The following is a 15,218-nucleotide window of genomic DNA, read 5'->3' on the forward strand; positions in this document are numbered from 1 at the left end:
TTTGTTTTGATTTTCAGTGGGGAGAACCTTTTGCCTTCTGTACAGTAATTGAGTTCACCCTTGGAACAGCACCACTGAATTTACGAACTGTGTCATACTTTGCTGTTCCATTAAGGATGCAAAAAACACATCAGGCAACAATTTGCATTAATTGTATGGAAATACAAGCTTTTGAAAGTACACTAAAGGCACTAAGAATTCAAAATACAAAATATTTTATGCTTAAGTTTTAAAGGTTTGCCTAAAGACAGAGACAAGTCTCCAGGAGCTGGAAGTACTTATGTGGTAAAACATAAATTAGAATGGTATGAACAGTTGCACTACTACAGCTACTGTGAATTATGCTTTAGTTTTCTAGATTTTTATTATTTTTAAAATCTCTAAAAAGTTTCAAGACAAAGGTAAATAGTGATCATTATTATTATCATTAGTATTATTAACAACATTAATAATAATAATAATAGCCAACTTCAAAGGTGATACCTGTCAAAAATGACAGACAAATAGAAATTAATATATTAATTTCCTGGGATGAAGCCACACTGGATGAGCTGCTAATTTTATCCATGGTCCAGAAACCTCCTTGTTTGTCTGATTGGTGGGCCATGACTGGCAGACCTGCCTTTGGAGATCCCTTCAATATTATGCCCTTCAGACTCTCAGATAATATGTAAACCTAAGTTACTATTGAAGTCAGTTTGTAAAAGGTTTACAAAATCAGTTCTATGAAAAGGAGATAAAGAAACACTTCTTTCTGTTTTCACTAATCCACAGGTACAAGCAAAGTTTTCCTTTAACTTCAGTATTAATGCTTTGCTTCATGTCTTCTTCTTCATTGTTGTATTTATGTATATCTTTGCTGCTTCACAGTGAAACCTTCTGTCTGAAATAAAAAATGTGGGTAATAAATATAATTGTACAGGCATAATGAAGCAATCTATGTTGACTATTCTTATTTAGTGAAGAAAGAAAGAAAGAAATTAAACTCATTATAAAGTAAAGGGCACCATTTTGATCATGGCTAGTGTTAAACAGGGTTGATGCTAACATTTATTTTTACTAATAAACTGTTACTTGTAGACATTAAATCCTGGTTCCAGTTTAATGGCACGTCTACAAAGCACAATGGGGTTCTTACTTACATGTCCCAAAGATTAATATAAACATACATTACCAACACCAGACAATAAATATAAAACTACAGTATATATTAAATAGCACATTAGACAATAGGGATGCAGTGATGTAGTCAGTGCAAGGGGCTGTTGAGTAGCCTTATGACTACTACTTCTACTACAGTACAAGAGCTATCCCTGAATCTATTGCTGTAGCTCTCTTCACAACAACACAGACACAGATCGGTTCTTTGAAACGGGAGTTTAATGCTTGGGCTTGTCTTACTCACACTGTCACGCCTCCACGCCATGAGAACTACATGGTGAGTAATCAGTACAAAACACATTAGTAAATACACAGTAACTTGCGTGCACACAGGATGAAATACAAAACATTTAATGCAAACATGAAACAAAAGACGTTTTATAAATAAAGTAACCTCGTTGGCCGCTTGTCATGAAAAGAGGTCCTTAAATCACTTTGATTGTCTGTTTTAGCTTCAGACACTTATAGTTTTGACTTTAAATGCAACATGGCAGAACTTTCTCATGTTCTCTTGATAACTCCTAAGTGCATTCTCGCGAGACACATTACTTTACATATAAATTATCCTAAAGTCACTTAACAATAACAAACGAATTGTAACATTTAAATTTACTATACACATCACATTTAAAATTTAGATATTTTAAACTTAAACTAGGGCGGCATGGTGGCGCAGTGGGTAGCGCTGCTGCCTCGCAGTTAGGAGACCCGGGTTCGCTTCCCAGGTCCTCCCTGCGTGGAGTTTGCATGTTCTCTCCGTGTCTGCGTGGGTTTCCTCCGGGCGCTCCAGTTTCCTCCCACAGTCCAAAGACATGCAGGTTAGGTGGATTGGTGATTCTAAATTGGCCCTAGTGTGTGCTTGGTGTGTTTGTGTGTGTCCTGCAGTGGGTTGGCACCCTGCCCAGGATTGGTTCCCTGCCTTGTGCCCTGTGTTGGCTGGGATTGGCTCCAGCAGACCCCCGTGACCCTGTGTTCGGATTCAGCGGGTTGGCAAATGGATGGATGGATGGATAAACTTAAACTATATATTTATAAAGTTATGTAACCCATTATAAATCATTTACCTGCATCATGAACTTTACATTAAATATTGTTCAACAACATTTACAATTGCCATGAGAGGTAATGTTCTTGTACTGTTTGTCACAATAGAGGAGGGAGAAAAATGGCTGAAGAAGATGGCTGTAGATCTAAGAAAAAACTGTTTTCCTGTCTAAGGCAGTGTTTATTATGGGTTTAAGAGTGATTCTCATAAATTTTCACAGCACTTATATAATAAGTTAGACAGTCGCACATGCAGCAACCACCTTTATCAATGAAGATAACACAAATCAATCCATCGCGTAACCCTCTGCCCAAAAACCACTACATTTCATTTCAGTTTTGTATAGTGTTTCCAAAATATTATCAATTTGTAACTGTTTTTAAAATGAATCATTCTTCAGCATGTGCATACCACATCTATCAAAGTACTTCATGTTAACACGAATAAACATTTTTTTATCACTTATTAAATGTTAATTCTAAATCCCCTAAACCTTCTAACATATAATGTATATTTCTTGAGGACTGATGTTTAGTGATGAAATGCATTCAACATAGGTGCTCATTTATGTTTATTTATTTCTTTGCTTTGTTGTTATGGTGATTGCAAACTTGTTCTGACTTACAAAATGCTGAATTTGTCTTCTTCTGTCATGTTTGATTGACCATTGTCTGTTCACATCATCCACCTCTCTAAGAAATGCTAGTTAGGGTCACTTGACTTTCTTTTTTAAATACTTGGCATTTACGGCAGGGAAACCCATTATCTGTTTTCCAAACCTGCTTAACTAGGGCAGAGTCGCAGGGAAGCTGGAGCCTATCCCAGCAAGCATCAGGCTCAAGGTAGGAACAATCTCTGGACAGGGCATAAAAACTCACCGCCACACATACATATCAGTGGCAAGTTTAACATCACTAGTCCACCCAATGTGCATGTCATGACACAAGGAGAATATGCAAACTTCATGCAGGGAGCACATGGAATTTGAACCCTAGTTTGATTGTTGCTAGGCTGCAATGCTAACATTGCATCATTGCGCCACTGAGTGTGGATATTTAGAATTATTCAATGATAGTGGTCACCAGCTTGTCATACAAGTTATCTTAAATATTGGTATTTATTTTGAATTCACAAAAATCAAAGTTAATGGTACAAGCAGAGATATGACTCCAGGCTTATTTTCACATTCAAAGGCAGCTAATTAAATTTATAATTTCTTCTCATGAGCTGTCCAAAAAAGTATATACTTTAACTGATTGCTTAACATTTTATGGGCTTTTGTGACACAAAATGCCGACATATGCACAACTGGTGATAGCATTCCTCTGTAAATACTTTACTAACTTGATACATTTGTTTCCAATTCAACATTACTCATTAACAAATGAGGCAATAAGGAAAAGATCAAGATGTCAGAAAAACAAGTGCTGCCAGTGAAAACCTGGATATGTTTTTTGTAGATGAGTCTTAATCAAATATTGAGTCACAAGAGACCAGAACCTTCTATTATGCACAATTTTTGACAAGATCTCTGTTCATCCTGGGAAATCTTCCTTCAGAAAACTGTTCACACACATAGAGCTAAGAATCATGCTACACAAATATCCTCCAAAACTATAGCATCCTGCATTCAATCAAAATAGAGGTTTCACTGAAACCCAATGTGAACAAGAATAAAAATGATAGCTGTAGTCTGTTTCAGTCTTGCTCAACATTTCATCTATAGAAATCTATGATTTATTTGGGGTTTGGTCATTGAAATTAACTTTTCTGTAGAGGTGACGGGCACAAAGTCACAGGCTAAAAATTAAAAGTTGTAAATGTTTTAAAATCATACTAAAGTGCTTTACATTAAGTAAAAATCTCTTGACCTGATGACTGCTTTGTTTCAGGATCATTTAGTTTTTAGCATTTTAAATATGGAAATACTGCAACATTGAAAAGTCACTAAGAGAAATGTTTCATTCCAAATTCCTACCCTCCTTCTTCTATCATATTTTCAGGTTTCATGACTGCTCTAATATTCAGAGAGAGAAATATTCTGTTAATGGTATTGATGCTGCATGGTAACCTTCTTTTTATGACTCCATCTATGCATTGTTTTGAATTCTGCTTATCCAGCTCATGGTCAGGCAGATCATGTTTCTATTCTGCCAACTCTGGGACACTGGTAGGATCCAACACTGGAAGAGGCACCAATCTATTGCAGGACATACCAATGCACAGCCCAGCCAGTTTAAAGACAGATGTTAACTTAACAAGGACACAGTGTGCAAAATTCACTCAGCTATTGACCAGACAGGAGTTTTAAATCCACTCTTCTAGAGATTTTTAGTTAAAATATGAGGACTCACCAAGCCATTAGCATTTTATGTAATACTAGCAAAATACCCGCGCTTCGCAGCAGCGAAGTACTGCCTTAAAATTTTTATTAAGAAGAAAAGTAAACCTTTTTAAACTGAGGGAAAATATACCAATAATTATTTGTTAAGGATCTGTTTGTATACCACATTGTCAGTTCGTCCCTCTGGTTGTAATATGACCAAGCTGTGCGCTGAGCTTACTCTTGAGCATGCAACGTACAGTTGGCCATGTGAAAAGCAATCTTGCCTCAAATCAATGCCAACCTTTTGTAGGGTCTGTCCCTGAGACTTATTAATTGTCATTGCGAAGCAGAGCCTTACTGGAAATTGGAGGCATTTGAATTGAAATGGGAGATCAGAGGGTATAACGGGGATGTGAGGAATAAAAACTCTCTCCCCTGAGCCACTGCCAGTAAAAATAGTTGCCTCAATTAGGTTCTTTTGCAGACACATGACCTGAAGTCTCGTGCCGTTACAAAGTTTCGGTGGCTGTAAGTTTCTCAGTAACATTATTGGTGCCCCAACCTTCAAAATTAGATTATGCTCAGGAGTGCCTGGAGGATTCAGAGTGTATAGAAACTCTACCAGATAGTGCACCGCGTCTTCCACTTCTACAACTGGATCCACAGACTGATATGTTTTCGGTTGTGAAGGTAGTTCTTGAAGTAAAATGTGGTTTATAGTCGTAGTCATGTCATTTCTTGGTGTCAGGATAGCTCTCCCCCTCAACCATGACATGTTGTTTTCGTAGAGATTTCATAGATTGGGGTAAACATTTTGAAGAAGGCTTTGTAAGAGGCATTGGCGGTTGTCCAAAGGTGTAAAATATTTGGCCATTTCGGGAAACTTGAAAGCGACAACCGAACAATTCAGAGGCAGCCATCAACTCACATGCAGAACCATAGGTGAAGGGCTTAAGCATTTCACTCTTATAGTGCTCCTGTGTAGTATAATTATCTCTTGTACCGTCATCAGTCCACACCTTGAACCTGTCCCAGTCATTCAATACATAAGACACAATGTTCTTCCAGATATCAAGAGTGAGCCTGATATGGCCGTGCAATATGTAACACAGAGAATGGAAAAGGCAGGCGCCATCTCCGGGCATGGAAACCACTCGGTAAGTGACAGTTCTTTGATTGATGGTGATCACCTCGATAGACATGTTAATGGGGGTACAGTTGGAACGATAAAGGAAATGGGTACCTGAACAATGTAAACTAAGTCTAAAATACCTACACAATAACTATAATCGTAATAAATGAACAATAAAACAGCAGAGAAGCCGTGGATTAAATAAAAAGGCTGCAGTTATCAGCAGGGAGATGTGAATACCGTGGCGAAGCAAGGAAGGGAATGAAGAGACCGGAGCGACGGATGGCCTTATATAGGCAGGCAGCCAATTACGTGGGAGGCGTGGGGATGGGGGACCCAACGCCGCCTTAAAACGGCGACCGAGCTACAGGCTATGGATGTATATATGTACGTAAGTAGAATTCAGTTAGTGTTGGAAACCCACGTACAAAATTTGGAAAGTTCAATATGGCGGCCGACAGTGGCGTCATACCACCAAAATAAGTACGTACATCGGTTTCGGTTAGCGCAGGAAAAGCCACCTACCAAATTTCGTGAAGATGGGGCCATAAATAAGAAAGTTTAACATGGCGGACGTTGTCGACCGTTATGACTGTTATGCGTAGAATTTCGAAATGAAACCTGCTTAACTTTTGTAAGTAAGCTGTAAGGAATGAGCCTGCCAAATTTGAGCCTTCTGCCTACACAGGAAATTGGAGAATTAGTGATGAGTGAGTCAGTGAGTCAGTGAGGGCTTTGCCTTTTATTAGTATAGATTGTGCCTTTAAATATAGGTAGCATCCATTAATGCCAATGCAGATTGGATATAGAGGTGGCCAGCATTGGATTTCCAGTAAAACTCACAGCAGCCACCAAGGGGAAGAGTGAAGCCACTAGAGACATAAAGCAAATAATCTTATATGTGGCAGTAGCAAACAGACCAAAATTGGACAAACTCAGACCATACTTTGCAGCTGTGTATAAAAAGACTTACTCATCTAAGTTTTAAAGGTCACGGATAGGACTTGGCATACAACACTTTGTAGCACAGCGATTATCTGGTGGCCTGGATTTTTGCAAAAGATTCCATGGTCTTACCCAGGAGATTGTTATTTTGAGGCCAAGTAATTTGAAACTTTTATAAAAATGTTGAAATAAATTATTGTACACCACAAGAATTACGAAAAGCATAGATCCTCAGTCTCCCAAGGTACACCATATCCTCAAAGGCAGACTCTTGCCATAAGTGCAGAAAAATCAAAAATATCACATGTCTCCCAGAAGCTGAGGTAAGGAAGAACTCCCAAATATTATCCCAGGCAATTTATAGGCTTGGATGGTGAGTTGGTATATATTTTAAAATCTCAGAGCAGGTTTTTGTGATTCTGAAGATGGCGATGGTAAGGCTGGGAGTCTTCATACTCAGGCATATCATTTGTCATCACAGCAACATCTAAGAATAGTAACAAGAAGACAATGTTAGTTCCCTGTAATACTATCTATTAGTGCTTACAGATCTATCTCTAGCATTTTTGCTGCTCTAAGTAAAGTTGTAAATGACACCCCACCACCCCCTTCTGCTTTGAATGGAATCATCACTACCACACCTGTATATAGAAACCTGGATATGAGGGAGGAGCCAGGACTGAAGAAAGCAAAATATGAAGGGCGTGGGTACAAAACAGCGAATTTACAATATGAAAATGTTGAGTGGGTCATACGAGTTTTTACAGCAAAATCTGTTTACAAGACTGCTTAAGAAAAATACATGCTAGAGGTTTCCCATTTTAGAAAACACATAAGAATTGGGCTGTATTAGCAGGATTTATTTAATTATTTTTTATTACATTTAATGTTGCTATAAGGAAAAAAGTATGCATCAAATAATCCATTAAACTACAGGTACAGTACTTACTGTATGCTTAGCACTTCTCTAACAGGTTTACGACAACATTAACAATCTAATTATAATCTTTCAAAGATAGCTCCATAAACATATACTTTTCACTTTGGTTATTGAAATAAATTGGTAAGCTTAAAACTATCACAAAAATGTAATGAAATTAAATATAATGATTATCTTTAAATATTTAATCATGATTCCTATTTACTGTAATAGACTAATTATGTAAATAATGCAATATAACTATAACAGTCGATGCATGACCTCAGAGACTTTTACCCAGTTAGAGAAAAGCTATTGTGAACTTCTTTAGCTTGGCAAGAGCCAATAACATAGATGGTGATAATCAATTGAAAACAATATTTGCCAAATTTTAATGTAAGTACATGGAAGATGATAACAATTTATATTAAATCAGCCTTTAGCAATGTATTCAAGAACTGCAGTCCTATTGCCATTTTGATCGCCTAATTTTATTTAGCGATGTCCATGTGTCCTATGCTATGTCAGTTTGAGGATTATTATTATTACTAGCTATGTTGTAGCATATGATTTTGGGAATTGGAAAGTTCTATTCAGTCTAAGTATTGACAAGTCAGAGGCTGTGTTCTTTACAAAAAATTCTAAGTGACCACCTAGTTTGCCAAATGGTGGAGCCAACACTGATTCCTTATAACGCAGCCTAATATTCTCAAATCATTAGAATCCAATTCATGGTAATGGTAATTTGGAATCTATCTGTGAAGCATAGGCCGCAAATCAGGAACCATCACTGGATTGCATGCTTATCCATTGTGGGCTCAGCAATGCACACACCCATTGGCCTTATGAAGTTGTGAAGTAACTGAGCACTTTCACCTATTGAGAACCTGGAGAAAAAGTTATTCTGGCAGAAGCAGAATTTGTATACAACACACCGGACTCAAACTCACAATGCTTGACCTGTAACACAGCAGTATTCACCTTAGTACCACCTATCAGTGGATATTGTAAAGCCTAAAGATCATTAATAAAAAAATATAAATGTTAATATTGCTAAAGAACTGGAATCACTTATTTCAAAAGTTTACTGTTTAAATACATAGTTGTATACGGACCTTTTTGGCAGACCAAATATAAAGTGTCCACCTCAAATTGCTGTGGGTAGCATGATTTTTTACTGAAAATATAATGAGACTCATTGTACTTTTTTGCTTGTACAAAAAGCATGTTTTTAGTTGACATTTCCATTCATTTTAGTGGTCATGTTCTTGTAGGCTGGCTGCCATCGTGAAAGGTATAGAGTGCTGTTTGCAGAATTCCTCAAAATCATGCATGTGCCATAAGACACACTACAAAGGTGACTCTGAAGAACTGTTTCTGGCAGCATCACAAACAGGAAATAAAAGCCAGTCCTGAAAACTACAAAGCAAATAGTTTAATGAAAGTATTTGTACAAATGATCACAGACATAATACACCATTGCATTGTGGGCAGTCCTTCTGCCATCATAGATTCAGTATCCTGGGTTCATCAGTCACTGTCTTTATTAAGTCTTGCATGTCCTCCTCATGTCTGCATGTTTTTTTCCTCAGGTTCTGTGATTTTCTTTTCAAATTCCAGAGACATACATGTTGGGTTAATTGATAACTTAAATTTGCCAAGTGTGGGTGATGCGTGAATGTGGCCATTGACGCAATGGTGTCCCATCAAGGATTTTGACCTGGCCTTGCATCTTTTCAAACCTATAACTGAACTGTAACAATCCACCCTTTGACATTGTGCCGGCAACCATAAAGTGCTGGATATCATCATAACAAGGGATAACAAACTTTTCCACCTTTTCCTACAGAGACACAATGGCTGCAATTTGTTGTTACAGAAAATGTGATGTTAACAAGCTAAATTATTTTGAAATTATTATTATTAGGTGTCATTTCTATTTACTTACTTTATTTATGTGGTTCCGTTCTTAGAGATTTATCTTACTCTTGATATTGATACACTGTTTTCAATCTTGATACATCTTTCTTAAATGTTATTTTCTGTATATTTCACTTAGAAGATCAGGACACATTACAATGATTTTCATATAGATTATTCACTATTGTAGCCCAAGGCACATTGAATGGCTCACTCTGGGCCACATAGTGAATCAGAAGTGAATGTTTTATCTGCAAAAAACTATTATTTTTACATAAACAAGAAACCTCTTATATGTCAGAAAGCAACCTTTATAGCAAAACATCACAAATCTAACATGACTTTTAAAATGGAAAATCAGAACTCACCATACCAAAGTCTTTTAAATGCCAGAGTTTGATGTGCAAGACATTCCATTATTTAGGTTAAAAAAGTCACTGACTGTCAGAATAAACTGGAACCGCTGCAGCCATTCAGGATCAACTTGACCCAGGCCTCCTTTAAAAGGTCTTTCAAATTTGAAACACAAGGAGTCTCCTTGCAGAAACAATGAACATCTATGATATTTACAAAAGCCAGATAACTATTAGCACACCAGAGTTAAATGTGCAAAATACTTTTAAGGTGAGCATTTTCTTTACTTCATGGATTTAAATAATATACACTTAAATAATAATATCTTATACTACTCCACTTCTTGGAAACTCGTGCCCAGGTATGCTGAGTAAGTATTCTCATAATTACATTATACTGTGTCATTTAGATCCAGCAATATATGGTCAAAATTCTCAGCAATTTTGAGAAAAATATTTCCTCAATTTTCAATTGCCTATAATAATGGTAACAATATTAGGACAATTTGCTGACCCCCAGAGGTTAAACAAAAATTTTTCCATCTGACATTATTGGTGCTACTAATAACACCACCTCACCTACAACCTGTGATGATTTTTACTAGAGCAGTTACTCAATTTGCCTTACGGCTGGAGTGTTTCCATCTCTGGTTTTAAAATGCAGTAATTTTTGTTAGGTGATTGCCAACTTCATATTGCTCCATCATGACTGAGTGTGACTATAAGAGTGAGTGCTGCTCTGTGACGGACTGTTATCTAGTCCAGAGTTGATGCCTGCCTTGACCTGGAATACTAAAGCTGTATGAATGGATTTAGAAAATAGGTGAATATTTTTTATTGAACAGTTGGAAAGTCCACACCCCATATTTATCTTAGAAAACAATACTCGTAATTATAGACATGACAGTTGAAAAATTTCTTCTCAGTGAATCATCATTTTGAAAATTGTAGTCTTGAATCCACCTAAGGTGAAAGGCCTGTCTTCTTCTTTGTTTTCATGGTGCGTCTGGTTAGCTCATAGCTCTAGAAGACTGGGTTTCAGTCTCAGGTTGTCCCTGTTAGTATGGAAATTTCACATTCATCGATTTAGATGTGAGTTTTTCCCTGAGTACTTTGGCTTTCCTGTCTCATTGCAAAAAGTGTGCACCCTAGGTTTATTGATGATTCAAGTCAAGTGACTCAGGTTTGCTTCCTGCTGCCCCTAAGACTGACCCCGGCCAAGAAAACATCTGACCTCTTGACTCTGAACTGAACAAATCAGGGAGGTGACTTTCTGTTTCTAAGCACCAAAAACCTGGAATACTCTTACCATTAGAGATATGCCAGGCCAGTACAAGTGAACACTTCAAAAAACTAATAACCTTTCACTTGATCACTTACAGTAAATTATTACCATCATTAGCTTTCCTTCATAGTGAGGATGAAGAAACTCACTACTTTTCACTAATCACTACTTTTGTTTGTTTTCCTTTTTCAGATAATCTGTGGTGGCTCTGATCCACTTGGTCTCTTATCCAGATAGATGGCTACCTTTTGCCCTTCAGCCTAAATATTATGGTACTGCTGATACTCTGTCCCAGTTCGATTTTTACTCCTTTTTTGATTTTTCCCATATTTGTTGTTAATTGTTTCTCAATTAAGATTCGAGTCAAAGGAGACAAGTCCCCCAACCTTGACTCATTCTCAGATGTGGCTGGTAATTTAGTGCCATCAACCGAGAGAATTGCAGTTTCAGTTTGTTGAGGCATTCATTAACTTGTGTGCCTTTGCAAGTGTCAAGCTAATCTGAGGTTTTATTTTTTGTCCATCTGTTCTCAGTCTTGGGTCTTGTTTATCTGTTGTTTAAGAGTTTTGGATTATACTGTATATTTGGTTATTGGTCATCACGTTTATATTTTTACTTTTGTTCTGTATTTTTAGTTTTGCTTTAGATTTTTTCTGTCTTTTGTTTTTGGTTCTCTGTCCTTATTTTTTCTAAATCTTATGACTTTTTTATCATAGTTTATTTTATTAGAGTGTAGTGTTCTTCCTGTTATGGCCAAGCTGGTATGTGGAAGTTCCAAGGGGGAAACTGTCACTTCCCTGTCTATTAATACTTTCAGTCTTTCACAAAAGGAAACCAAAAGAATAGTCAGTAGACTGGCAGAGGTGTAAATACCTTTCAAGTCACAAAAGTAAATAACTAAAATCTGGAATGAAGTCAAAACGCTAATCTCTTAGCCTTTCCTTCGCTACTCTAGGATTTGTTTTTAAGAAGTAAGATCCATAGCTTGAATGTCAGGCAGAGTGAACCTCTATCCTTTATAATTTTGATGTTATAATGTCATGAGGTAACACAACTAACTGACAATAAACATTGTTGCCACCAACAACATGGCAGCACCCAAAGAAACCACATTACTAGAAAAAGATACTCACAAATTGGCACCTAGGTGGCCTTATAAAATAATGTTACACTGTTTTATATTTCATTTTATCAACACCAACATAACTAAGAAGGATCTCAAATGAGCTTTCAGTGTTTATCTCCCTTCCTTCTCAGTTTTTAGTTTCTTTGTGTTTTGCTTCCTGTGATCTAATGTCACACATGCGCGTCAGAGGGTTAACTTCTGAGCTCATCAAAGGTCACAGTTGCTGACTCTTCTATCTCTTTTATCACTCACAGCTCCAAAAAGATGCCCATTGAGGGCAACTGACTCCACCTCTTTTTGGTCCACAAGCTATACAAGCAGGGCACTCCTGGAAGTAGGAGTCTCATTTGGAGAGATGAGCCACCCACCCAATGGAGCTCCGACCCTGAAGCCTGATGGCTCTCCAGAGACTTTTTACTGCAGCCAATGACTGAGCATAGCTTTTTGTTCATTATGGCACCTAGCATCCCAACATTTCATTTGAACTCTTGCGTTTATAACGGTTGACGAAATTCAATTACTTGGTTCAGGTTTGATTAATTAAGGGTTATCAGGTTTTTTGGGTTGGGTTTTCATACCTTTGCCTTCTCATGTGGGTTTCCCTCAATTTACCCTGACACCAACCACCACTAAGTCAACTAAACCCTTTTTGAAGTGTCTGTTTAAATTAAAGCTATACCACATTTCGTATCATTTTTCAGTTGTAACTTTCATTTACATAATCTTAGTGAGCTAGAGGCAGTCAGCAGTACGCTCCTGTGAAGAAGTCATGCAATTTGACATTGCCCAGCAGCTCAGTCCAACTTGTCTGTGACTTGCTCTGACAGATTCAAACAGGTTTCATTTTGTCTTTAGTCATAAGCTTGAATGAATACTCACCCGGAAGTACAATTTATAGAATGCAGCAACATGAATAAGGAATGAGAGTGTTGCTTTGGGCCTCACAAACAGAAAAGAAGCTTGTCTGTCTGATGTCTCACGTTTTATGTACCACAACAGAATGGAATAAAAGAAAAAAAGGGGCCAAGATTAAAGCTGAACTAGCTGTACCTTTTCAACCCCTTGTGTTAGCAGTGGCTTCCATCAGGCAACACGTTATTGGCTGTCACAAAAAAAGAGTAGCACAGCTGCAATGGAAAGTCATCATGCAGTCACTAAATATGACAAGGTGAATGATTTTCAATCGTATAAACTGACATGGTCCAGTGATGAGATCAGTGACTGCATTAAGTTGGCAAATCTGACATACAGAACAAATAAAGGTCCCAATATGTGACATTGGTTTTAGTATTTATTTTTTAATTATGTAGTATTTTTTAACCATTTGCTTCTTTTGTTTAATGTAGGTCAAAGTACAATTTGAGCAAAAGCATGAAGCATGCTAGAACACCAATATTTGATAAGAGCAAAAGGATTTATTACAAAACATTAGCTAATGACACTTTGATTTTGCTTTGATCCTCACATTTTAACATCTTCACATTTCTCAGCACTCCATATAATTAACTGCTGAGAAATTCAAAGGTAGATTTTTTTTCTTTATTCTACAGACTAAACTTAAATTTAATCACCTTCTCTGTCTATTATACAGAGGCACTGTGGAAAAGCATTTTACGAGGAAGGTTGGTGAACAATCAAAGGTTTCTTATTTTTTTCCTGCAAAAACTATTTGAGTTAATTGCTGGTAAAAGAATTCTGCTCTGCCCCCAGTGAGATTTTGGCTGAAACCTCAGTCTTTAATGGTGAACAGATCAATTCAGAGCTGCATTTTATAAAAGACAAGTATATAAGGAGGGCCCTGACATACGTTATCAAGAGAAAACTTTCAGGATATGAAAAAAGAAGCTTTAGATTGAGAGGCTGATGCTCTTAAACAGATTTTAATGAAAGAAAGCCTTTAATATTTCTTCATTAAAGAAAAAGTTACCTTTGATAACTCTGTACTTTTTCATGTAATAGTCCTCTTAATATATATATATATATATATATATATATATATATATATATATATATATATATATATATATATATATACACACACATTATGAGGGGCCGTTCAGGAAAAAAAGATTGGTTCATAAATATATACATTGGTTCAGATATATATATTGGTTCGGATACATTGCTTTGAATATATACATTGGTTTTAATACATCCGTTCAGATATATATATATATATCGGTTCAGATATATACATTGGTTGGGATACATTGGTTTAGATATATACATTGGTTTGAATACATCCGGTCAGATATATACATTGGTTTAGATACATTGGTTGAGATATATATAAATTGGTTTGAATAGATCCGTTCTGATATATATACATTGGTTGAGATACATCCGTTTAGATATATACATTGGTTTGAATACATCCGTTCAAATATATACATTGGTTGAGATATATATATATTGGTTGATGTACATTGGTTTAAATATGTATATTGGTTTAAATAGATTGGTTTAGATATATACATCGGTTCAGATACATTCGTTCAGATATATATATTGGTTCAGATAGATCCATTCAGATATATACATCGGTTGGGATTTACAGGCAGGCATAATGCGGCCACCCAAGTTTAGCATGTCCCTTTCGCTTCATCATTGCTTCAACACTGTTGTCATTATTGTGCATATTTTATAGGAGTAGCATATACCTGTCTGTCGCGTTTTGTTTCATAAGCCGTCTTGGTTGGCTTTTTTTCCTTTCATTATTTAAAACACTCCCACAGATACCTGCCTCCTTGCCCCGCTCCGTCCCGCACCGGCTCATTGTACCCACCTCACTCGCTCCCTCTTATCCCTCCCATGACAGATTCTTCTCAAAAGCAGAGTTACCAGGAAGCATTGATAGCAACCGCAGTACCTGCCATTTTTTCACCTCAACAGACGCTGGTTTATCATTGACCGAAAGCCGCCCGGTGAAAAGAGCTGAAAGAGTCTCTTATTTTGACAGGACGATCTTTTTTTTTAGGCGTAAGCACTATAAGTCTGTTCAGATAG

General features: G+C 36.9%; 1 long non-coding RNA gene across 1 annotated transcript in view; it reads left to right on the plus strand.

The window, feature by feature from the left end:
• The window catches only part of LOC127526672 (uncharacterized), an 80,919-nt gene that overhangs the window by 56,209 nt on the left and 9,492 nt on the right, over positions 1-15,218 (plus strand). Inside the window, exon 2 of the long non-coding RNA XR_007934099.1 lies at positions 11,279-11,358. This is a non-coding gene — a long non-coding RNA (uncharacterized LOC127526672). The remainder of the gene's footprint in view (positions 1-11,278; positions 11,359-15,218) is intronic.

The sequence above is a fragment of the Erpetoichthys calabaricus genome, chromosome 2 (assembly GCF_900747795.2).
Source record: "Erpetoichthys calabaricus chromosome 2, fErpCal1.3, whole genome shotgun sequence".
Lineage (NCBI taxonomy): Eukaryota > Metazoa > Chordata > Cladistia > Polypteriformes > Polypteridae > Erpetoichthys > Erpetoichthys calabaricus.